This window comes from Papio anubis, chromosome 6 (assembly GCF_008728515.1).
Source record: "Papio anubis isolate 15944 chromosome 6, Panubis1.0, whole genome shotgun sequence".
Taxonomy (NCBI): Eukaryota; Metazoa; Chordata; class Mammalia; order Primates; family Cercopithecidae; genus Papio; species Papio anubis.
In genome coordinates this window covers 97,570,586-97,593,763 of record NC_044981.1, presented here as the reverse complement: position 1 = coordinate 97,593,763, position 23,178 = coordinate 97,570,586, and positions in this window count along the sequence as shown.

Below are 23,178 nucleotides of genomic sequence, written 5' to 3'. Positions count from 1 at the left end.
CGGCCGGGCGCGGTGGCTCAAGCCTGTAATCCCAGCACTTTGGGAGGCCAAGACGGGCGGATCAAGAGGTCAGGAGATGGAGACCATCCTGGCTAACACGGTGAAACCCCGTCTCTACTAAAAAATACAAAAAAAACTAGCCGGGCGAGGTGGCGGGCACCTGTAGTCCCAGCTACTCCGGAGGCTGAGGCAGGAGAATGGCGTAAACTGGGGAGGCCGAGCTTGCAGTGAGCTGAGATCCGGCCACTGCACTCCAGCTTGGGCAACAGAGCCAGACTCCGTCTCAAAAAAAAAAAAAAAAAAAAAAACAAAAACAAAAAAAGGGTGAGATCAATTCTGGCAAGGATGATGAGATAAGGAAGCTCTTATATACTTTCAGTGGAAATGTAAATAAGTACAGCCACTATTGGGAGCAGTGTGGAAGTTCCTGAAAACACTGCAAATAGAGCTACCATAAAATCCAGCAATCCTACTACTGAACACTTATTCAAAGGAAAAAAAAAATAGTACATTTCAGAGGCATCTTTACTGCCAAGTTTTATTGCAGCACTGTTTACAACAGCCAAGCTATGGAATCAAGTTAGGTGTCCAAAAGATGAATAGATAAAGAAAAAGTTTTCTATATATATATACACACACACACATTGGAATACTATTCAGTCATATAAAAAATGAAATTCTGCAATTTATGGCATTATAGATGGTACTGGAAGTCATCATGTTAAGTGAAATAAACCAAGAACAGAAAGTTGAACACATGCTCTCACTTACATGAAAGCTAAAAAGTATTGATCATGTAGAAGTAAAAAGTAGAGCCGGGTGCTGTGGCTCATGCCTGTAATCCCAGCACTTAGGGCAGCCGAGGTGTGCATATGACCTGAGGTCAGGAGTTCAAGAACAGCCTGGCCAATATGGTGAAACCCCGTATTTACTAAAAATACAAAATTATATGGGCTTGCTAGCGGGTGCCTGTAATTCCAGCTGCTCGGGAAGCTGAGGCAGGAGAATCACTTGAACCCGGGAGGCAGATGTTGCAGTGAGCCAAGATTGCTCCAGTGCACTCCAGTCTGGCAGCAGAGTGAGACTCTTAAGAAAATAAAAATAAAATAAAATAAAAATAAAAAATAAAAATAAAAAATAAAAAAGAAGTAAAAAGTAGAACAGAGGAGACTAGAGGGTAGGGAGGATAGGTGGAATGGAGGGATAGTGAGAGATTTGTTGAAAAATACAAAATTACTGCTAGATAAGAGAAATAAGTTCTAGTGGCACTTATATATATACATATTCTGCATACATATATACATATTATATATAGAAAATTTACATAACAAGTTACATGGCACTATAGGATGATCATAGTAATACATAGTTTCAAATAGCTAGAAGAAAGATATTGAATATTCTCAACACAAATAAATGATAAATTCTCCAGATGATGGAATACTAAATACCGTAATCTGATACACTATATGTACTGAAACATCACCATATACCTCATTAATATGTAAAATTATTATACGTCAATTAAAAAAATAAAAAAAATTGAAGAAAATGTTACCTCAATGTGGCCTATGGTATATCAATCCAGCTAAACTGTCTGTTTAAATATACTCTACCATAGTCCTCAAATACGTCCCTTTGTTTCATGCTTAGTTTAACTTTGAGCCAACCCTTTATCTTGCCTTTTATTGAGGCATTGAGCTTTTTATTTTAGTGACCTGTAGATTTTCTGAAGGGAGACACAGAAACATAATACACTGTAGGAAAAGAGCCATACATTTGCAGTAATAATATGTTTGTTTCTTTACCATGCAGCTTATTAGCCAGGGTAACTTATACAATATACTTTTCTAAAAAATCAATTTTCTTGATAATATATGACACACAATTTGCAGATAAAGAAATTACAATGTCTTCTGCAAAATCAGATCTTTAATAAATGAGATATTAAATATAAAAGCATTTTTAATTGTAAAATCTAAAACTATGTAAGAATCCTTTAATAAAATCGGTCTCCTGATGTATTTTTTCAAAACATTTTTTAAATGTAATTGTATTGTGATGAGGACACTTAACTAGATATCTGTGGTTTTAGCAAACTTTTACGTGTGTGATACAGTATTCTAGACTATAGGTACAATTTTGTAAAGAAGATCTCTAGAGCTTGTTTATATTTCTTATTTGAAACTCTACAGCCATTGATTAGTAAATCCCCATTTCTTTTTTAATTTTAATTTTTTGAAGTATATATTTTTGTGAGGTACATTAAATATTTGTAATTGGTATTTGAGTGTAGGCATGCAATGCACAATAATCACATCATGGGAAATTTAGTGTCCATCCCCTCCCTAATTTATTCTTTCTGTTACAAACAATCCAATTATTTTCTTTTTACATTTGAATTTTACAATTAAATTTTGTTGACTGTGGTTCCCCCATTATGCTATTAAATACTAGGTCTCATTAATTCTTTCTATTTTATGTATGCATTAATCGTCCTCACCTTTTTCCCATCCACTCCCACTAGCGTTTCCAGCCTCTGTTAACCATCCTTCCATTTTCTGTCTCCGTGAGTTCAATCATTTTGATTTTAAACTCCACAAATAAGTGAGAACATGAAACGTGTCTTTCTTTACCTGGCTTATGTTACTGAACATAATCACCCCTCAGTTTCATTCCTGTGTTGCAAATGAGAGGATCTCATTCTTTTTTAAGGCTGAATATTACTCCATTGTGTATAAGTACAATGTTTTCTTCATTCATCTGTTGATGGAAACGTAAGATTGCTTGCAAATATTGGCTATTGTGAACAGTACTAATTTCCTGATTTCCTTTGTTTTGGGTATATACCCAGCAGTGGGATTGCTGGATTGTATACTGGGTCTAATTTTAGTTGTTTTAAAAGCCTCCAAACTTGTATCCCTAGTGGTTGGAGAAATTTACATTCCCACCAACAGTGAACACGGGTTCCCTTTTCTCCACATCCACAAACCTTTCCAGCATTTGTTATTGCCTGTCTGTAGATATAAGCCATTTAAAAGACTTTGATGCATTCTTCAACATGTTAATAGCACTTTTCAAATCTATAAATTTGCTTAATTCATTTTAATTATTTCAGTCTCTTTGTTAAATTTATCTGATAGAATTCTGAATTCCTTCTCTGTGTTATCTTGAATTTCTCTGAGTTTCCTCAAAACAGCTATTTGAATTTTCTGTTTGAAAGTTTGTGTATCTGTGCTTCTCCAGGATTGTTTCCTGGTGCCTTATTTAGTTTATTTAGTGAGGTCACATTTTCCTGGACAGTGCTGATGCTTGTAAATGTTCGATGGTGTCTGGGCATTGAAGAGTTAGGTATTTATTGTAGTCTTCACTGTCTGAGGTTTTTTTTGCCTGTCTTTCTTGGGAAGATATTCCAGGTATTCAAAGGGACTTGAGTCCCAAGCCCAATAATGTTGTAGTGTTTGCAGACTCATAGAGGTGCCACCTTGGTGGTCTTGGATAAGTTTCAGAAGAATTATCCAGATTACGAGGCATAGATGTTTGTTCTCTTCTCTTACTTTCTCCCAAACATGTGGAGACTCTGTGTGTGTGTGTGTGTGTGTGTGCGTGCACACGCGTGTGCACGCGCTGAGCCACCTAGAATTGGGAGTATGATGATGCAGACACCCCTGTGGCCACCACTACTTGGACTGCGCTGAGTCAAACAGAAAGCCAGCAAAATCTTTAGCCTCACTCTTGGCCTTCCTCTTTAGAGTGGTGAGCTTCGCAAGATCCTGGGTGTGTCCAGAGATGCTCTCTGGGATCTAGGGATTGGAATCAGCACTCTTAACAATTTACCTGTGTTCTATTCTACTGCAGCTATGCTGGCCCAGAAGCCACGATACAAAGTCCTTCCCACTCTTCCCTCTCCTTAACACAGATGGAGGAACCTCTCACTATGGCCACCACCACCACTGGTCCATGGGGGTTTCTGTCCAGCAACTGACAATGTTCTCTTAAAGCCCATGGGCTCTTCCATCAGCTCGCGATGTATGTTGCTAGGCCTGTGACTCACCCTTCAGGTGAGTGGGTTCCCTTTTGGCCCAGGACAGGTCCAGAAATGCTTTCAAAATACCTAGACCTGAATTTGGGGAGCCTGAGAGCTTACTTGCTACTCTACCCCACTTTGGCCCTTGTAACTAGTAGGGCAGGACACAGTCTTCTTTACTTTTTCCTCTGTTTTTTTTTTTTTTTTCTCAAACAGAAGGAGTTTTTCTCCATAGTCACTACAGCTAGAAATATGCTGGGTCTTCCCTGAATCCAGCAAGTTTCAGAGCCCAAAGCCCACAGCCTTGAGTATCACTGCTGTTTATTCAGGGCCCGTGGACTATTTAGTCAAAAGTGATGAATCCAGCCAAATATAGGTTCTTCCATTAAAGGCAATGGACTTCCTTTTGGCCCAAGGTGTATCTAGAAATGTCGTCCGGGAGCTAGGGCCTGAAATGAGAGCCTCACAACTCTGCCCAGTGACCTAGCCTACTGTGGCTTAGCTGGTATCCAAGATGCGAGACAAAGTCCTCTTTACTATTCTCTCTCCTCTCCTTAAGCAGAAGGAAGGAGTTACTTTACATTGCTACACACAATGTAGACACAAAGATAAACAAGCCAGGGTCTTTCTTTTAACCTGGTATTACGTAGGACAACCCAGCAGAGTTATAGAGAGATAAAATATGGTATGCTCATGCCAAAGAAATGTTCAAGGAATACAGAACTGAAAAGCATGCCAACACAGATGAAACTGGAGGTCATTATTTTAAGTGAAACAACTCATAAATAGAAAGTCAAATACTGCATGTTTTCACTTATAAGTGGGAGCTAAGTAATGGGTACACATGAATATGAAATGTGGAATGATGGACATTGGATACTTGGAGGAGTCGGAGGGAGCAGAGGGATGAGAAATGAGAGCTTGCTTATTGAATACAACATACACTGTTTAGGTGATAGTTGCTTTGAAAGCCCAGACTACGCAATATATCGGTGTAACAGAACTGCACTTATACCCATTAAATGTATACAAATAAAAAAAAAAAAAGAAGAAGACCAACTACTGCAACATGGAGATATGAGTTAGAACAAGCTTTCTGGAATAAGTGACTGAAGGATTATATCTTATAAGATGCATGTAAATTACCCAGGTGTCATAGTGAAATAATTTTTGACAATGAAACACAATGAAAAGTGGTTTATCTTTCTGATATGCATGAAATAAATAGGACAACAAGAAGTTTTCTATTATAATCTGCTCACAAAAATGACCCCAGTCTATGCCTTGTTATTTTTCCCATTGTATTATCTTATTGCATTCTGAATAAAAGTGTTTTGTTTGGTTTGTTTTGAGTTACAGTTATATTCGTATTTCCGGACTGATTCCCACTTCATAAAATGTTTGATTCCTTGACTCAAAGTGTGAAAAGTCACATCTTAAAAACTTTCAGATAAATTTCTTTGTGTTGTTTTACCATTATAAAAACAATCTAAGTATAAACAGACAGGCTCACTTACACCTCCTACCATAAGAATGATATATTACATACGGTACATCTAGTTCTAGATCCTTGAGGAATCGCCATACTGTTTTCCATAATGGTTGAACTAGTTTACAATCCCACCAACAGTGTAAAAGCGTTCCTATTTCTCCACATCCGACCCAGCCATCCCATTACTGGGTATATACCCAAAGGATTATAAATCATGCTGCTATAAAGACACATGCACACGTATGTTTATTGCAGCACTATTCACAATAGCAAAGACTTGGAATCAACCCAAATGTCCATCAGTGACAGATTGGATTAAGAAAATGTGGCACATGTACACCATGGAATACTATGCATCCATAAAAAAGGATGAGTTTGTGTCCTTTGTAGGGACATGGATGCAGCTGGAAACCATCATTCTTAGCAAACTATCACAAGAACAGAAAACCAAACACCGCATGTTCTCACTCATAGGTGGGAACTGAACAATGAGATCACTTGGACTCAGGAAGGGGAACATCACACACCGGGGCCTATCATGGGGAGGGGGGAGGGGGGAGGGATTGCATTGGGAGTTATACCTGATGTAAATGATGAGTTGATGGGTGCAGCACACCAACATGGCACAGGTATACATATGTAACAAACCTGCACGTTATGCACATGTACCCTACAACTTAAAGTATAATAATAATAAATAAATTAAAAAAAAAAAAAGAATGATATATTACAGAGAGGATGAACACTGATCCAAGTCCTTGTTGTTCTGTGCTTGACCACTTGAAAAATTAGTCTAAGGGTGAGACTGGCCTGGACTTTTGTAGAGAAAAATCCTGTCCTATGACAAGAATATTCTGCCACTTCTGTCTGTTATTCTCTATGTTCTTAGGAGCTCGGGGAATTTTTGTATAAGGGAAAGGAAAGCCTAAATATTTGCTAACTAAAAATAATTGCTTATGAGATATTTAACAAAGTTGAACTAGTTGCATCTGAGTCAATTTGAGTTTAAATCCATTGTTCTTACAACTTTTATTAGACATAACTTCAAAAATGACTGAATAAGAAAAAATATTCCAGGCTGGGCTGGGTGGCTCATGCCTGTAATCCCAACTCTTGGGACTTTGGAGGCCAAAGTGGAAGGATTGCTTGAGTTCAGGAGTTCAGACAAGACTGGGCAACATAGCAAGACCTGTCTTTAATAAAAATAAATTAGCTTGGTGTGGTGTTGTGTGTCTGTAGTTCCAGCTGCTCAGGAGGCTGAGGTGACAAGATCTCTTGAGCCAGAGAGATCAAGGCTGCAGTGGGCTATAAATCAGGCCACTGCACTCTGGTAGGGGTGAGACAGCCACATCTTGCCCCTAACTCCCATCAAAAAGAAAGAAAAGCAAAGCATTCCAGGCAGAGGAACGAGCATGTACAGCCCGCTGCATTTAAGCCTGAATTTGAATGTGGAGAAATCTAAATAGTTATTTTTTTCTAGAACATACAATTATAGAAAACTAAAGTTTGAGTAAAATAGAAAAAATAATTCATACAGAGGCTTATGTATCATGCATTGATACATTGATGTATTTATTTTTTGTTTCGTATATATGTGTGGCATAAATAGAACAGTATAATACACATAATACAAGAGTACACAGTGATTAAGAATTCTAAGTTTGAATAAGATATATAGTTTGAATAAGATAACTTTTTCAAAACTAAATGAATCTTTGGTTTTTAAATTAATAAAAAATTGTGTATACTATATGACCCCAACTAAATTTTCAATCAATATCAAATATTTATTCAAAATGGTAATATATGTCAGGTGCTGTTTTATATATTGAGAATACAGTGTCAAAGAGTACAATTTCTGTCCTCATCAATTTTATAATCTAACACATAAAGATGAAAAATAAATGGTAAAAGAAGAAGAAACATATCAGAAAGTGAAAAGTGTCCTGTAGAGTATGGCAATAAAGTCAAGTGATGGCAATGTAGCTGTTTAGACAGAGAGACAGGAAAGGGCTGTCTTAGATAGTAAGTGTATTAGTTATCTATTGCTGTGTAACAAGAAAGCTAATATTCAATGGCTTAAAATAATAAACATTTATCTTCTTAGTTTCTAATGCTTAGAGATTGGGCATTGCTTAGTTAGTTGCTTCTGGCTCAAGGTCTCTTAAAAAGTTGCAGTCAAACTTTTAGATGAGACTCTAGCCTCATCTGAGAGCTTAACAGTGAAGGATCTGCTTCCAGGATCACTCCCTTGATTGTTGGCAAGCCTCAGTCTTCCACTATGTGGACCTCTCTACAGGAAGCCTTAGTCTCCTATCACGTGGGCCTTTCCACAGGACTGCCTGATAATATGGCAGGTGGCTTCACTCAGAATTAGAGATCCAAGAGACGGTATAACCAGGTTGGATTCCATAGTCTTTATAACCTAACTTCATAAACGACGTCAGTTCTTTCATATACTATTGGTTCTAAACCAGGCAGTACATTCATAGAAGGAGATAGAATTAAATGGTGGCATAAATACCAGGACGTGGATATCACTGATAGCCATCTGACATCCTGCCTACCACAGTAGCACATAAGTGGAAATCTTAATGCTAAGGAGAAAACTAGTCATGACATAGCCAGGTACAAGAACACATCAAGCCAGAAAATATCATGATATATTTTGTAATACAGTTTTAACCAATCTGTTTATAGACAGAGGTAACACAAAAATATTTGCCTGAGGGCCTGAAAATCCTAGGTTATGTAGTGTAAATATTTCCAGAAAATAAAAAGATTTAATGAGGCATATGAGATAGCAAAATATAATTCAGCTTAAGGTAACATTTTTAAAGGTGATGACTTGAAATATAATATATCAGTGTAATTTCCTTGCAGCCCTCATATTTTCATGAATTAACTTGCTCTATCATTGAATAACAGAGTCAACACTTGGATTAAATGTCTTCTTGGAGGATTCTCCTCAACATCATATTCTTGTACTATTTCTTCTCACTTTGTTGCTGATCATTGCCTAGAGAATAACGAACTTTGCCTTTCAGAAGGATTTTACTCCTCTTCAGAAGTGTCTGAAAAAGTGAGAGGCAAAACAGGGATGCAATTAACTCTTTTCTTTTATGGTTCTTTTCCTTGATTTCCACACAAACATATGCTTGGTTACATGATTTGTCTTTACTGAATGTTTTGTATAATGAAACAGTGTGCTTAGAACATTGAATTACATATATTACATATTATTTTTCCTGAGTCTGCTGATTTCTATATCGCCCAATTCCACCAATGCCCCGTCCTTCTAGTTGCACAAGTTCGACATTTATACCTTCCCTATGAGAAAATATAATGCCAAAATAGAGAAACTGAAGTTGATTCAACATACATACAACCTTTCTATACATATGAGTTACAGAGTTTAATAGAATCATGAGGCTTCGGTTGGACCATTAGCAATGAATATTACCTCATGTGTTCTGTTATGAAAAGAAATAGGAGTCCATTTTAATGCCTCAAAAGACACAGCCAAACTTCACTATGATCATTTTAGATTTATTGCTATTTCTTCTTCATGGCAGTATACTATTATACTGTTTGTATCATCTATCTGAGAGTGTTTCTCACATCAACCTAAAGCAAACACTTTTCCTTATTATGTAGAGCATAAATTGAAAATAAAATTTACCAACTTTAAAAAAAATCCAAGCCTCCACATTGACTCATCAGAGAAAATGTAAAATCTCTCAAACATACATGTTAGACTAATAAATAACCTGCAGAAAATAAACACCTTAATATTTTGGAGCTCTGGCAAAAATTCAAATATTTCTACAACATATATGGAATTTGAGATTACTACTTATTCTGATGTAGAAAAGCAGTAGATGCCATTAATCAACATGCTATTGTATTTTATTGGATGTCATATTCTATATGTTGAAGTTACAGGCAGCTACAAACATGTATTAGAAAAACACATTCTCTCAATTTTGTTTTTACTATTATGAAATAATCATACTTCTTTCCATACAGTCATACTACTTTGACTAGTCTCTTTAAATATTCTCAATCTTCTGCCTTCCTATCAAAATAATTTTATTTTTCTCACTCATGGTTCTATACACATGCGATAGTCACATTTTCCTGACATTCCATGTTCTCTTCCACAGAAGTGTAACTAACCAATAAACAAAAAAATGATGTATTATCGAGTCCTTATTTCCTCTCCTTAGTGTAGGCAATGACACTTGACTTATCTTTGTATACTCTTTTTTTTTTTTTTTTTTGAGACGGAGTCTCGCTCTGTGGCCCAGGCTGGAGTGCAGTGGTCGGATCTCAGCTCACAGCAAGCTCCGCCTCCCGGGTTTACGCCATTCTCCTGCCTCAGCCTCCCGAGTACCTGGGACCACAGGCGCCCGCCACCTCGCCCGGCTATTTTTTTGTATTTTTTAGTAGAGACGGGGTTTCACCGTGTTAGCCAGGATGGTCTCGATCTCCTGACCTCGTGATACGCCCGTCTCGGCCTCCTAAAGTGCTGGAATTACAGGCTTGAGCCTATCTTTGTATACTCTTTTGCTAAGCTTCCCTGTTAAAGTTAACATCATGACAAAGCAGTCTCGCATAACTAGAAGTAAACGTGATTTACAAACTTACATGTAAATTAAAAGAAATCCTTAGTTTTGAGTGAAAATAATATTGAAATACTGAAAAATTGTCCAGGAATACTAACATGAGTGAATGAGCAATTGTACATACAGGGAAGAAATATGTTTTCTACATGAAAAATAATTTTAAGTGTAATCAATAAAATAGACAACGTATCAGTGAAAACAAAGATTTCAATTTTTTTTTTCCTATATACACTCCGAAAAAAATAAGTTAGTCACTGGATGTTGCATATCAATAAAAAGAACATGTGGAACAATTCTGATATAAAGCATTGGTCCATTAATCATAATAAATTTGTAATACTTCTAAACATGTCATAGAAAATTAAATTATATAATGTAAAACAAATAAGACATATATATCTATATGGGTAACCCTATTTGATATAATTATCTTTCGAGTATATAATCTGTTGAATTTTGAATTAACCTGACAGTAAATAATTTTTTTAAAGTTACTCAAAATTTTTCAGAAGTTATATGTAGTGAAAACATTAGGATGAGAGAGACAGAGAGATAGAAATATTACATTCAAATAATGGAGGGTATTTTCTCTAATTTTTTGAAGCATAAGGCAGCATAGCAAAACTTACTGACTACCTGCCCTTTATTCTCAGAACCAAAGTAGCATGAAAACTAGAAAAACAGAAAACAAAATTTAACTCACCCACTCATTTTGCCTCTAACACCCCCTGCTTCCAGTACTCTCTATTGACCAATTTAGTGGCACCCAATTACACACTGAAATTTCACTATCTCCTGAAACAGTATTTATCAAATACTCTCTCTTAAACTTTTTACTCTATATTACTTTGAGATACCAACTATTAGTACCCAACCCTCTAACAGCATAGTGAAATTTGAAGTTATAATTATACAATGCAATGTGAAACTCTTTAAAAGGAAATAGAGGGAAATACTGTGGTAAAATCATTTCGATGGATATGGAGCTGAAAGGAGAACTTTAGATTGCATGTAATATTATAATTTCCTAGAAAAAAGTAACACTTGCCAAAGAAACAGGCACCACCTCAGCTCAACAGACAACCCAATTGATGATATTGTCGATTAGGACCTGGAATTTCGATCAGGAGCCATGTACATCAATGTCCTCTCCAAGTATACATCTGAGATACAAAATTTGCCATTGCCCAAACTGAAACTATGGGTGACACAAAACATTCAACCCATACTGTTTCTTGGCAAAGCCTGGTTTTAATTTGTTCCGTTTCTTAGTAAATGTCTAGCTTAAGTATATTTAAAATGAATACTTAAAAAAAACATAATTAGGAGACCATATAAAAGGCAATTTAACAAATATCAAAAGAATACTGTTCTAAATATTCAGTACAAAAACGTATATTTTACTTGTGTTATTTAATAAATATTTACTGGCAATTATCAAAATAACATATATACTTAATTTTAAAAAATAAAGTAAATAGTAAAGGAGACCATCTGCCAACCCAAGGTGAAGATCTAGGCTGGGCTATTTTTATGCTTAAATAAAAAATGTTTACTAATAGAAATCAATTATTCATATTTAATTAATAACAAAAATATTTTAATAATAAAGCTTGTTTATTAAATAACTGTGTTTTTTAAAAGGATCATTGTATATTACCTGTGAGAAACTAATGTGGTAGAAATTTCTTTAAAACAAAGCAAAATAGCATGGCAATACCATTTTACTGAGAGGTGTACTTATTTCAACATGACTTATAGAAAAATTAGAAATAATAACACTATTAATCTAAAATATGTATAATGCTATATAAAAATAATAATGTTACAAATGATAGTTAGTATTTCTTAACTGCTTTATACATAGCAGGAAATGAAATAAATATTTTTTAAGTAAATCTTGGGAATCAGAAGATTTTAGTTTCAGATTTGAGTTTTGTCACTTATTAGCTACATGACTTTAGGCAATAACTTAATCTCTGCATAATTCAGGAAGTTCACCTTTAAAGTGTAATAATAATAACAAATAACAAGAAGTGTGTTGTATAGATTAAATAAAGCAATACACATGGAAACATCTGCCAAAAAGCTTATTTTCCTTTCATTAGCATTTCTTGTCTAAGAAATAGGCTGAAGCTTGGTTAATATTTTCAACCCAATGGTTTCAATATTTACATTTGTTGTAAGATTTGCTGCCACTTTAAACGTTGAAACAAACACTTAAAACAAATTTCAGAAGAAGCCAATTGGTAAGTGTTACTCAAAGAGAAATTATATAAGCAAGAATATTTGTTCACAGCTACACTACCCATTTAGATTCAACACCAAATGCCTGCCTAAAGAGAATAAAATAAGTAGAAAGTCAAATCATTAAAAAATGTCTCTTATGAATAGGAACATCCAAGACGCGGTAAGACACTTCAAAAAATAAAGGGATACTGACTGCAATTGTGAGTCTTTTCTTCTTTTTTTCTCGAATCTCAAAAGATTAGGAACTAGAAAGGTGAAAATTTACAATATGGGAAATATAATTGAGACCATAGTCCTAGAAAAAAAAATAGAAAAAAGATAAAATGATTTAGACCAAACATAAATCTCTCTTGAATAAGCAAGGCAATCAAGAATGAAGAGTTGATCTGAACTTTAACAAAGTTAAAGGATGAACACTCTCCTAACTCATATAACCTTATTGCATTTACCTTGTTACCACACTCAAACAAGCACAATCCAAGAGAGGAAATGCAATCACTGTAGTGATTAATATGTATTTTAGTTGTTGGTATAACAGCTATCCCAAAATGAGTGGCATAAAATAACCATTTTGTTGTATGGAGCAGGGATTCTGATAGGGTACATCTAGGAACATTTTTGTGGTATCTAGAACTCAGCTAAAAGACTTGACTAACTGTAAGTGAGTTGTGCCACAGGGAATAAGAATTATCTAGGTTGAGATAACCTGTGGACCAGGATCAGCTAGGAATGGCATTCTACTTCTTTTATGAATTCAAAGACTTCTCTATTTTATAAGGTATAATTAACATATAACAAACTATAAATATGTAAAATATACAATTTGATATATAAACCATTCAACTTATCACCACAAATAAGATAATTAACATAGCCATTATCGCCAAAATTTTCTCATGCCTCATTTTAATTTCTTCCTCCTGCTTCTACCTACGTTTTTATCCCTAGGTAACCACTCATGTGGTTTCTGTCAGCGTAGATCATTTTGTATTTTCTGTAAGTTTATGTAAACAGAATCCTACTGTATGTACACACTTTTGTTCTGCTACTTTTATTTCCTGTATTTTGAGATGTATTCATTTGGTTATTAAGTATTAATAATCTATTACTTTTTAATGTGAAACAGTATTCCATTGTGGTAGATCAATTTGCCCATTGATAACATTGGCTTGTTTCCAGTTTTTCTATTGTAAATGAAACGACTACTAATATCTGTGCATACATTTTTGTGCGGATACATGCCTTTCTTTCTCTTAGGTAAATAGAAATAGGAAGAGAATATCAAGTATTATACTAAATGTGCAGGTAGTATTTTAAGAAACCGTCCAATTTTTTTTTTTTTTTTTTTTTTTGGAAATTGTGCACCATTTTATCTTGCCAGTAGCAGTGTTTGAGAATTTCAATTGTTTCACATCATTGCTAACACTTGTTTTGCTGAGGCTTTTTAATTTTAGCTGCTCTAGTAGGTATATAATGGTATTGCATTGTGTTTTAGTGTTCATTTCTTATACTACTGTGTTGAGTATTATTCTTGAGTTTACTAGCCATTATTATATGTTCTGTGTTGAAGTCTGCTGAAATCTTTTGCTTGGTGTTTTTAAATTGTTTTATCTTAATAGTGAATTCAAAGAATTCACATGCTATATGAAAGTTCTTGTCAGATATGTTTTAGAAATAATTAAAGCCCAGTCTGTAGCTTTCTGGTCTACTGGTATGACAATACCTCTGTTATGAACTATGTTTGCAGGCATTTGAAAAAATATGTATTCAGGTGTTATTGGATAGAGTGTCCCATAAATATCAATTAGGTAAAGTTGACTGATAGTATTGTTTACATCTTCGATATCCTTATACATTTATTGTCTACTTTTTCCAGTAGTGAAATCTGACTATTAATTATAGACTTTTTTCATGTATTTTAAAGTTCTGTATTAGGTACATGAGCATTAGAATGTTATGTGTTGTTGATTAATTGGCCCCATTGTCATTAATCAATAACTTTAGTTTTCTCTATTATTATTCCTCCTAGAAATTTCTGAGTCTGAGATGAACTTTACCACTATAGATGTCTAATTGATTAGTGTAGTCATGGTGTATCATTCCCCTTCTTTTTGCTTTTAACCTATTTATTTAGATTTAAAATTGGTTTCTTACTGACAGCCTATATTGAGCCTTTCTCTTTCATTCAGTCTAACAGTCTCTACTTTATAACTAGGGTATTTAGACAATTTATTTGTAATATGATTATTGATGTGGCCAGATTTAAATTTACCAACTGGGTAGTAGTTCTTAACTTTTTCCATCTGTATTTGTCTCCTTTCCTTCACCACCCTACTCCTTTGTTTTTGCTTTCTTCTGGATTAATTAAGTAATCTTATGATTGCATTTTATCTCCGTTTTGGCTTATTGCCTATGTTAGGAGTCCCCAAGACCACCATCAGGTTAAATGATTCTCTCAAAAAACTCACAGAACTCAGAAAAGCTATTATACTCATGCTTGCTGGTTATTACAGTTAAAACATACATATGAAAATAAGCAAAGGGAAAATGTGCATATAGCAGAATTCCAGAGAAACCAGGTGTGATCATCCAGTTTTGTGCTCCAAGTGAAGTTGTATAGAGAGCACTTAATTCCCCCAGAAATGATGTTTGACAGCACATGGAGTATTGCTATCTAGGAAAGCTCACGTGAGCCCTGTTGTCCAATCTTTTATTACAGATCAGTTACTGTAATAGTCCATTTATCCGCTGCTAAAAAAGACATAACTGGGACTGGGTAATTTTAAAAAGGAAGAGGTTTATTGAATTCACAGCTTCAAATGGCTGGGGAAGCCTCACAATCATGGTGGAAGGTGAAAGGCACTTTTTACATGGCAATGTCAAGAGAGAAGAGAGATTATACAAGAAAACTCTCCTTTTTAAAACTATTAGATCTCATGAAACTCATGAGCTCTCATGGGAACAGTACATGAAGGATCTACCCCCATTATTCAATTATCTCCTACCAAGTCCCTCCCATAACATGTGGGAATTATGGGAGCTACAAGATGAGATTTGGGCGGGGACACAGAGCCAAACCATATCATTCACATAGGCATAGAACACCTGGGTGACTGACCTTAACCAGTTTTTATCCCTAGGTTTCCAGGCCTGTGATGGCAGGGCCTGCTGCAGAGGTCTCCAACATGCTTTAGAAATATTTTTGCTATTGTCTTGGTGATTAACATTTGGGTCCTTGTTATGTATAAAAAATATCTTGAGCTGCCTTGATTTCTCCTCAGAAAATGGGATTTTCTTTTCCATCATATTGTCAGGCTGCAAATTTTCTGAACTTTTATTCTCTGTTTCCCTTTTAAAACTGAAGGCCTTTAACAGCATCCAGGTCACATCTTGAATACTTTGCTGTTTAGAAATTTCTTCTGACAGATACCCAGAATCATCGCAAGTTCAAAGTTCCCCAGGTATCGAGGACAGGGGCAAAATGCCAGCAGTCTCTTTGCTAAAACATAACAAGAGTCACCATTACTCCAGTTCCCAACAAGTTCCTCATCTCCATCTGAGACCACCTCATCCGATTTCATTGTCCATATTATTATCAGCATTTTGGTCAAAGCCGTTCAACAAGTCTCTAGGAATTTCCAAACTTTCACACATTTTCCTTTCTTCTTCTGAACTGTTTCAATCTCCACCTGTTACCCACTTCCAAAGTTGCTTCCACATTTTTGGGTATCTTTACAGCAGCACCCCACTCTACTAGTACCAATTTATTGTATTAGTTTTTTTTCATGTTGCTGATAAAGACATACCCAAGACTGGGCAATTTACAAAAGAAAGAGGTTTATTGTACTCACAGTTCCACATTGCTGGGGAGGCCTCACAATCATGGTAGAAGGTGAAAGGTACTTTTTACATGGCAGCGGCAAGAGAGAAGAGAGCTTATTCAAGGAAACTCCTCTTTTTAAAACTATCAGATCTGGTGAGATTCATTTGCTATCACAAGAACAGCATGGGAAAGACCTGCCCCCATGATTCAATTCAATTATCTCCCATTGGGTCTCTCCCATAACACGTGGGAATTATGGGAGCTAGAAGATGAGATTTGGATGGGGACACAGAGCCAAACCATACCAGTAACACAGACATAGAACACCTGATGACTGACCTTGACTACTCAGTTTTTAGCCACCACCCCACACAGAGGTCAAACTGATATAGTGTCCCAGGGTCCCAGAAGAACAAAAGCTGGCATTCAGCATAAATGAAATTGTTAGCATAAAGTATCTGGCATGGCCCAAGGCCCCAGATTTACAATATTTATCAGGCAGGATATTCCAGGAGTTTATTGGTTGTCTCCTAAGAGATGATCAAGATCCAGTCACTTGTTTTTAATGTGCAGAGTTTAAACACCCTGAGCTTACTGCACAGCACATATAACTCTTTGTATGTGTACTTACTTTAGAGTTATAGACTCTAAATATAAATTTTCAAATTATCATAGTCTTCTTTAAGGTAATATTATACATTTTTGCCGATGGTATTAGTAACATATAAAACTATGAAGCCTTCTACTTAAAATGAAGCAATTGTCAAAACCAGCCCAACAATACTAAATATGATAAAGATTAAATGGAGTGGAAAAATATAACATAGGCATGTAAAAAGTTACAATTAAATTGAATAATAATTTGCCCTTATTTTTTATATTGAACATAAAAATAGTTTATAATTTAGTTGTCCCATTTTAGATGTATATATTAGATAAATGTATACATATGCATATACATAAGCTATATGCTCATAGTAACATTGCTTATGGCAGCAAAACTATCCTTCAAAAAGAGAATGAATATCAACAAAAGACTATTACAGGGCTGTTAAAATAAGCCATAGCAATATGCACTGACAATCATGAAATATATATATAATATTTAATGCAAATTAAAAATATTTAACTATATTTAGAGATTAATATGTACAAATGTGCACATATATGTAATTGTATATAGGTAGAAAAATAATGCAATGAATTTGTTCTGGGGAGAAATGTTAGCAGAACTAAATTCAAGAGGTGTGAAAATGGAACTTCAGGAGTACTAATATATTCTCCTCTCTTAGGTTGGAAACTGGGTTTGGTTAAAAGTTTGTTGATAAAAATAAAAGAAAACTAAAGAAATAAAGGTCTCATTGAAATCAGATACTATCAAAGAATCACAAAAATGATGGCTTTATTTTAGAAAAAGTAAAAAGCAGTAACTAATCCCTCACAAAGCAATAAGAAATTCAGCTACGTCTTTAACTCTCCATTCCTCCATATCCCTACCTGAGATCACCAACTATATTGGTTTTGGACAATCAAACAAAAATAATAAATATCCTGGTCAGGAGGTCAAAAAGTATTAATAACATGACCATATAACAAATATAATTAAACAGTTGCAGATATAAAAATTACATGAAACAAAAGTTCAAAATTCAGAACAGAACCAGACAAAGAAAGTAAGAAGGTAAGTTGAAACAACATTTTATAGAGCTCAGGACAGAGGTTAATAAAAAAAAAAAATACCAAATCACTTTAGTAATAAAGAAGAGATTAATTAAAGGCAACAAAATGAAAATAACTATAATACTGAAAAGCACAATAAAGGATAAAGAGGAGATGAAGAAACAAATAATTAGGTCAAATACATACATGACTAAAAATAAAGAAAAAGGTAAAAGAGTTCAGAAAACATATGAATAGTAAGAAGATCTAACATACAAAACAGTGGAGTATCTGAACAAGAAAATCGTAGCAATAAACAGAACTACCAATTACTACTACTACTAATTCAAAAAAAATACTATTAATTTACTACTAATTCAGTAAAAGCTTTTAAGAATAAACAAAGACTTGCATCTATAGAAGTACGTAAAATATCACACAGTTCTGATACATAAATATTAAACTATGAGAATTAAATATTTTTAAACAATAAAATAAGAGACCCTAGGCATCCAGGTGATCCCAGTCCTAGATAAAGTGTAGAAAATCATGATGGCAGTATGTATCTCATGAGTAACATATAAAAATTACAGCAGTTTTTTCAATACATCCCAAAAAATTCATATATATGATATGTGAGGTAAGGATTATAGACCCAGATATACCCTTTTCATTCGTCTAAGTTTTAAAAATAACACTTAAATGTGCAGGAACACAGGGAATAATGTACCTATGAGCTATTGTTTAGGAATCTAACCTAGTGTCACGATTTTGGACTCTTGTTTGTATTCTAGGACTAATAATCAATGATGAGATCTGGAACATGTAAGATTACAAAGTGAGCATGTGAAAGAAAGAAAGTAAAAAAACAAAAAGTAGTGAGGATAGAAAAAAAAAGGCACAGAACCCCGTTTGAAGAGACTCATATTGGCAAAAGTTATAGTTTAAACATTAAAAATAATAATGACTTTAATTAATTGTTATAAATAAAACTGAAACATTCTGTACTTCCATACAGATACGTAAAAAAGAAAGGAAAACTTTCCTGATATTCATTTGTAGTAATTATGATACTAGCTCCTTAATCTGAAAATAGTTGATTAAAAGAAACAAATTAAGCTTTAATTCTCAATCCCAGTTGATGAGGACAGCTTTTCTTATGGAAGATTGCCAGCTAAATAACATGTAAGAAACAGCATAATTTTTTTTAATGTCCATTTTGCAGTCTCTGATAAAACAGTTTGCTCAGGCCAGGATTATCATTAGAAACCATATTCATGGGGTGCTAAAATAACATCCTACACATTTTTTGCTATTCACAAGGTGAAATGCGTAAGATAGGTTCTCAATCAAGTAACGTTATAGCATTGCTAACAGATGGTCTGCCCAACCTCATGTGTTTCCAGATGGCCCATCACCTGTGAAGCGTTCACACTAAATAAAGTTTCACCTGAGTCTAATCAATTTTTTAAACCTACCTTCCATTTTCTTGGAATTAACAAAAGATGGAGAAATCCATTTTTTTTTTTTTGAGATGGAGTCTTGCTCTGTTACCCAGGCTGGAGTGCAGTGGCCGGATCTCAGCTCACTACAAGATCCGCCTCCCAGGTTCACGCCATTCTCCGGCCTCAGCCTCCCGAGTAGCTGGGACTACAGGGGCCCGCCACCTCGCCCGGCTAGTTTTTTGTATTTCTTAATAGAGACGGGGTTTCACCGTGTTAGCCAGGATGGTCTCGATCTCCTGACCTCGTGATCCGCCCGTCTCGGCCTCCCAAAGTGCTGGGATTACAGGCTTGAGCCACCGCGCCCGGCCGGAGAAATCCATTTAACACTTCAAGACACAATCAGACAAATCCAAACTGTATGACATTCTACAAGACAACAGCATTTGTCTCTTCAAAAAAGTAATGCCATGCGGAAAATGTAAGGGAGTGGTCTATTTCTAGATTAAAGGAGGCTAAAGAAATATTTAGTATACAAGATATGAACACCGAGAAAATCTTAGGCATTTTTGAGACAATTATGAAAATTTGAATATGGACTGAATATTAACCATTTTAGAGAAATAGTAATAATTGTCCTTGCTTAAATGGAATTATTATCATTCATAAAATATCATTTTTAGTAGATGTATGCTGAATTGCTGTTTCATGCCTATGTAGCAAATGTGGCAATATGTTTTAAAACATTGTATCTAGTTGACATGCATTTAAATGTTCATTGAACTAACCACTCAGCTTGTCTACGTTTTTGAAACTTTTTATTTTAAAATGTTGAAAAATGTTCTACCTCCAGCTTTTCTGTCTTCATAGACTCTTCACATTGCTGTTAAAATTACCTTACTAAAGTAGACATTCAATCAAGCTATTTATTTCTCTAGGCTTAATTTAAGTAATACCTCTTTTGAGATGCTTTATTTAACTCTCATAAATAATCAATTGTGGGTGTGTGTGTGTGTGTGTGTGTGTGTATGTAAGATCCCACAATTGTTGTATCTAACAATTACACGGTCCATATTCCATCTTAGTCTAGTTTTGTATTTGTTTTTTACATTATTGCTTCTTAGCTCTAATGTCTTTGGGTATTCAAATGAACTCTTAAGATTTAGTCTTTCTAAAGATCAATATTTAAGATCTATAATATCCAAGGTTCTAAAAAGTTTATTTTTTTAAGTTACTAGATTAACTAATATAATGTGTCTGTGTTCAATCTGTTAAACAAACATATTATATATTAAAAATAATAAGCACACTAGAATAAACACATTCCAAATGTTTTTTAAAACACTTTAGCATATTATTTGAACATGGAATCAAATAATAATACCACTAAATCAAAAAACATTGTAAATTTTATAATATTTATTTTAAAAATCTCAAAAGTTTAATACATTAGTTAAGATAAGAAATATCTACATTAAATTTACTATCAAAGAGCATGATACACAGACTCATACATTCAGACAATGTGTTAATATGAAGATTGAGTTTCAGAATTTTTTCTTTTAAAACTTTTTTTCTGACATTACTGGACTTGTTTTTTTTTTTACTTTCATTTTAGGTTTGGGGTCTCAGGTGAAGGTTACACAGGTAAACACCTGTCACAGGGATTTGTTGTACATGTTATTTCATGAACCAGGCAGTAAGCCCCATACCTAATAGTAATCTTTTCTGCTCCTCTACCTCCTTCCACCCTCCCCACTCAGTGGACCCCAGTGTCTGTTGTTTCCTTCTTTTTGTTCTTAAGTTCTTATCGTTAATCTCTCATTTGTAAGTGAGAACATACGTATTTGGGTTTCTGTTCCTGAGTTAGTTTGCCTCCAGCTCCATACAGGTTCCCACAAGAAACATGATCTCGTTTTTGTTTGTTTGTTTGTTTTTGTTTCTTTTTTATGACTGCATAGTATTCTATGGTGTATATGTACCACATTTTCTTTATCCAATCTGTCATTGATGGACATTTAGGTTAATTCCATGCCTTTGCTATTGAGATAGTGCTGCAGTGAACATTTGTGTGCCTGTGTCTTTATGGTAGAATGATTTATATTCCTCCGGGTATATATCCAGCAATGGGATTGTTGGGTCAAATGGTTACTTCTGCTTTTAGCTCTTTGAGGAATCGCCATACAGCTTTCCACAATGGTTGAACTAATTTACACTCTCATCAACATTGTATAAGTGTTCCTTTTCTCTGCAACCTCACCAACATCTGTTATTTTTTGACTTTTTAAGTAATATCTAAATTTGTGCTAAAATGATAAATATCTTGAAAACTCTTTTGGCAGTGCTTTTCCTTCTGAGTTGTTTTCACAATAATGTATTATAGATATGATATGATGCCCCTGAATAAGGGGAAATTCTTACCATCTAAGCCACTCTAATATGATTCTGTTTGTGGGCCATTGAACCTATTGCTTCCAGCTTCCTAAATTGTTATTATTATTGACATTTTAATACTGTACTTTGTTGAATGAAAATTTAGGTAATGAGTGGAAGTTTAGGTTAATGAGAAGTTTTGTATTTACTTAGTTCTCGTTGATGTTATAGTTTGGATGACAAATCAATTCACTTAATATACAAATCTAAAAAAAAACCCACTATCTTATATACACTATTGTTTTCCCTTATGTTTTTGCTGCTTCACTTGTATTTTTAAAAATATATTTTCTTGTCATGCTTGCATTTAAGTAATCTCCCAGCCATAGCTGCAACCATACAAGAGTCCTTAAAAGGAAACAAACACACTCCTCCTGCTGACCTTCCTGACCTTAGCTGAGAATTAGACAACTTATTCTCTCTCTTATACCCATGGCAGAGCTACTGCCATCATGAAAAGTTGCCACATCCATATGTATTAGACAAGGCATAAATCACTGGCTGCTATTTAATTCTTTTCTAACAGATAGAGCTTGCCTACTGCTTATATCTTAACTCAGGAGACAAACAAAAGGCTTAAGAAGTCTTCTGTTTGTTCTGAGGTCTTAGTTTACTCTGCCAAGTAGAACTACAAAGGATTTATATTTCTATATAGTTTTTGATGATGATTCTTCATAGAAAATAATTTATATTGATTCCCTCCTGATACGTTCCCTCTTACTCAAAAGAAATACACGTAGAAATAATAGGTATAGTTAAATTAAACAGACACTCAAATATGCTCCCAGACTCTAGTCTTTCCTCTGTAGGCTAACTCTCTATCAGGATTCTGTGATTATACAATATAAATAAACATTATTTTCTGAATTGAGAGTGAAACAAATGAGAAGACAGTCAGGCTTTTTTCTCTTGTTAAATTATATTATTCCACAACTGAGGAATAGCAGCATACCTACACTGAAACATTCTTATGGTATCAACCACAATGATAGTAAAATTATGACCTTTTCTATAATCTTTTCTATTTTACAATGTGTGCGATGGAATCTGTGGTATATGTAAATATTTAATTTTACATTTGCTAAAACTAGGACTGAGAGACCTCTTAGGTCAAGTAATTTCTCAGTGTTAAGAAAACTATTAATTGACAGACCACTCTTATCTTCCAGATGCCACTTTTCTAGAGGAAATATACGATTGTGCTAATGATTTTCATTCTGAAATCAGACTGTCTTGGTTTTTGTTTCTGTTTATTTTCTTTTTACAAATTCTAACAATTAGTAGCTGTGTAATTTTTGACGGTTTACTTAAACTTTCCATGTCTCAGTTTTCTCATATCTCATGAAATAATTAAAAACTGTTCCGCACAGTTGATGGAATCATTAAAGTGAATAGTTGTTTTGGAGGGCGGGTATTGAGACTGT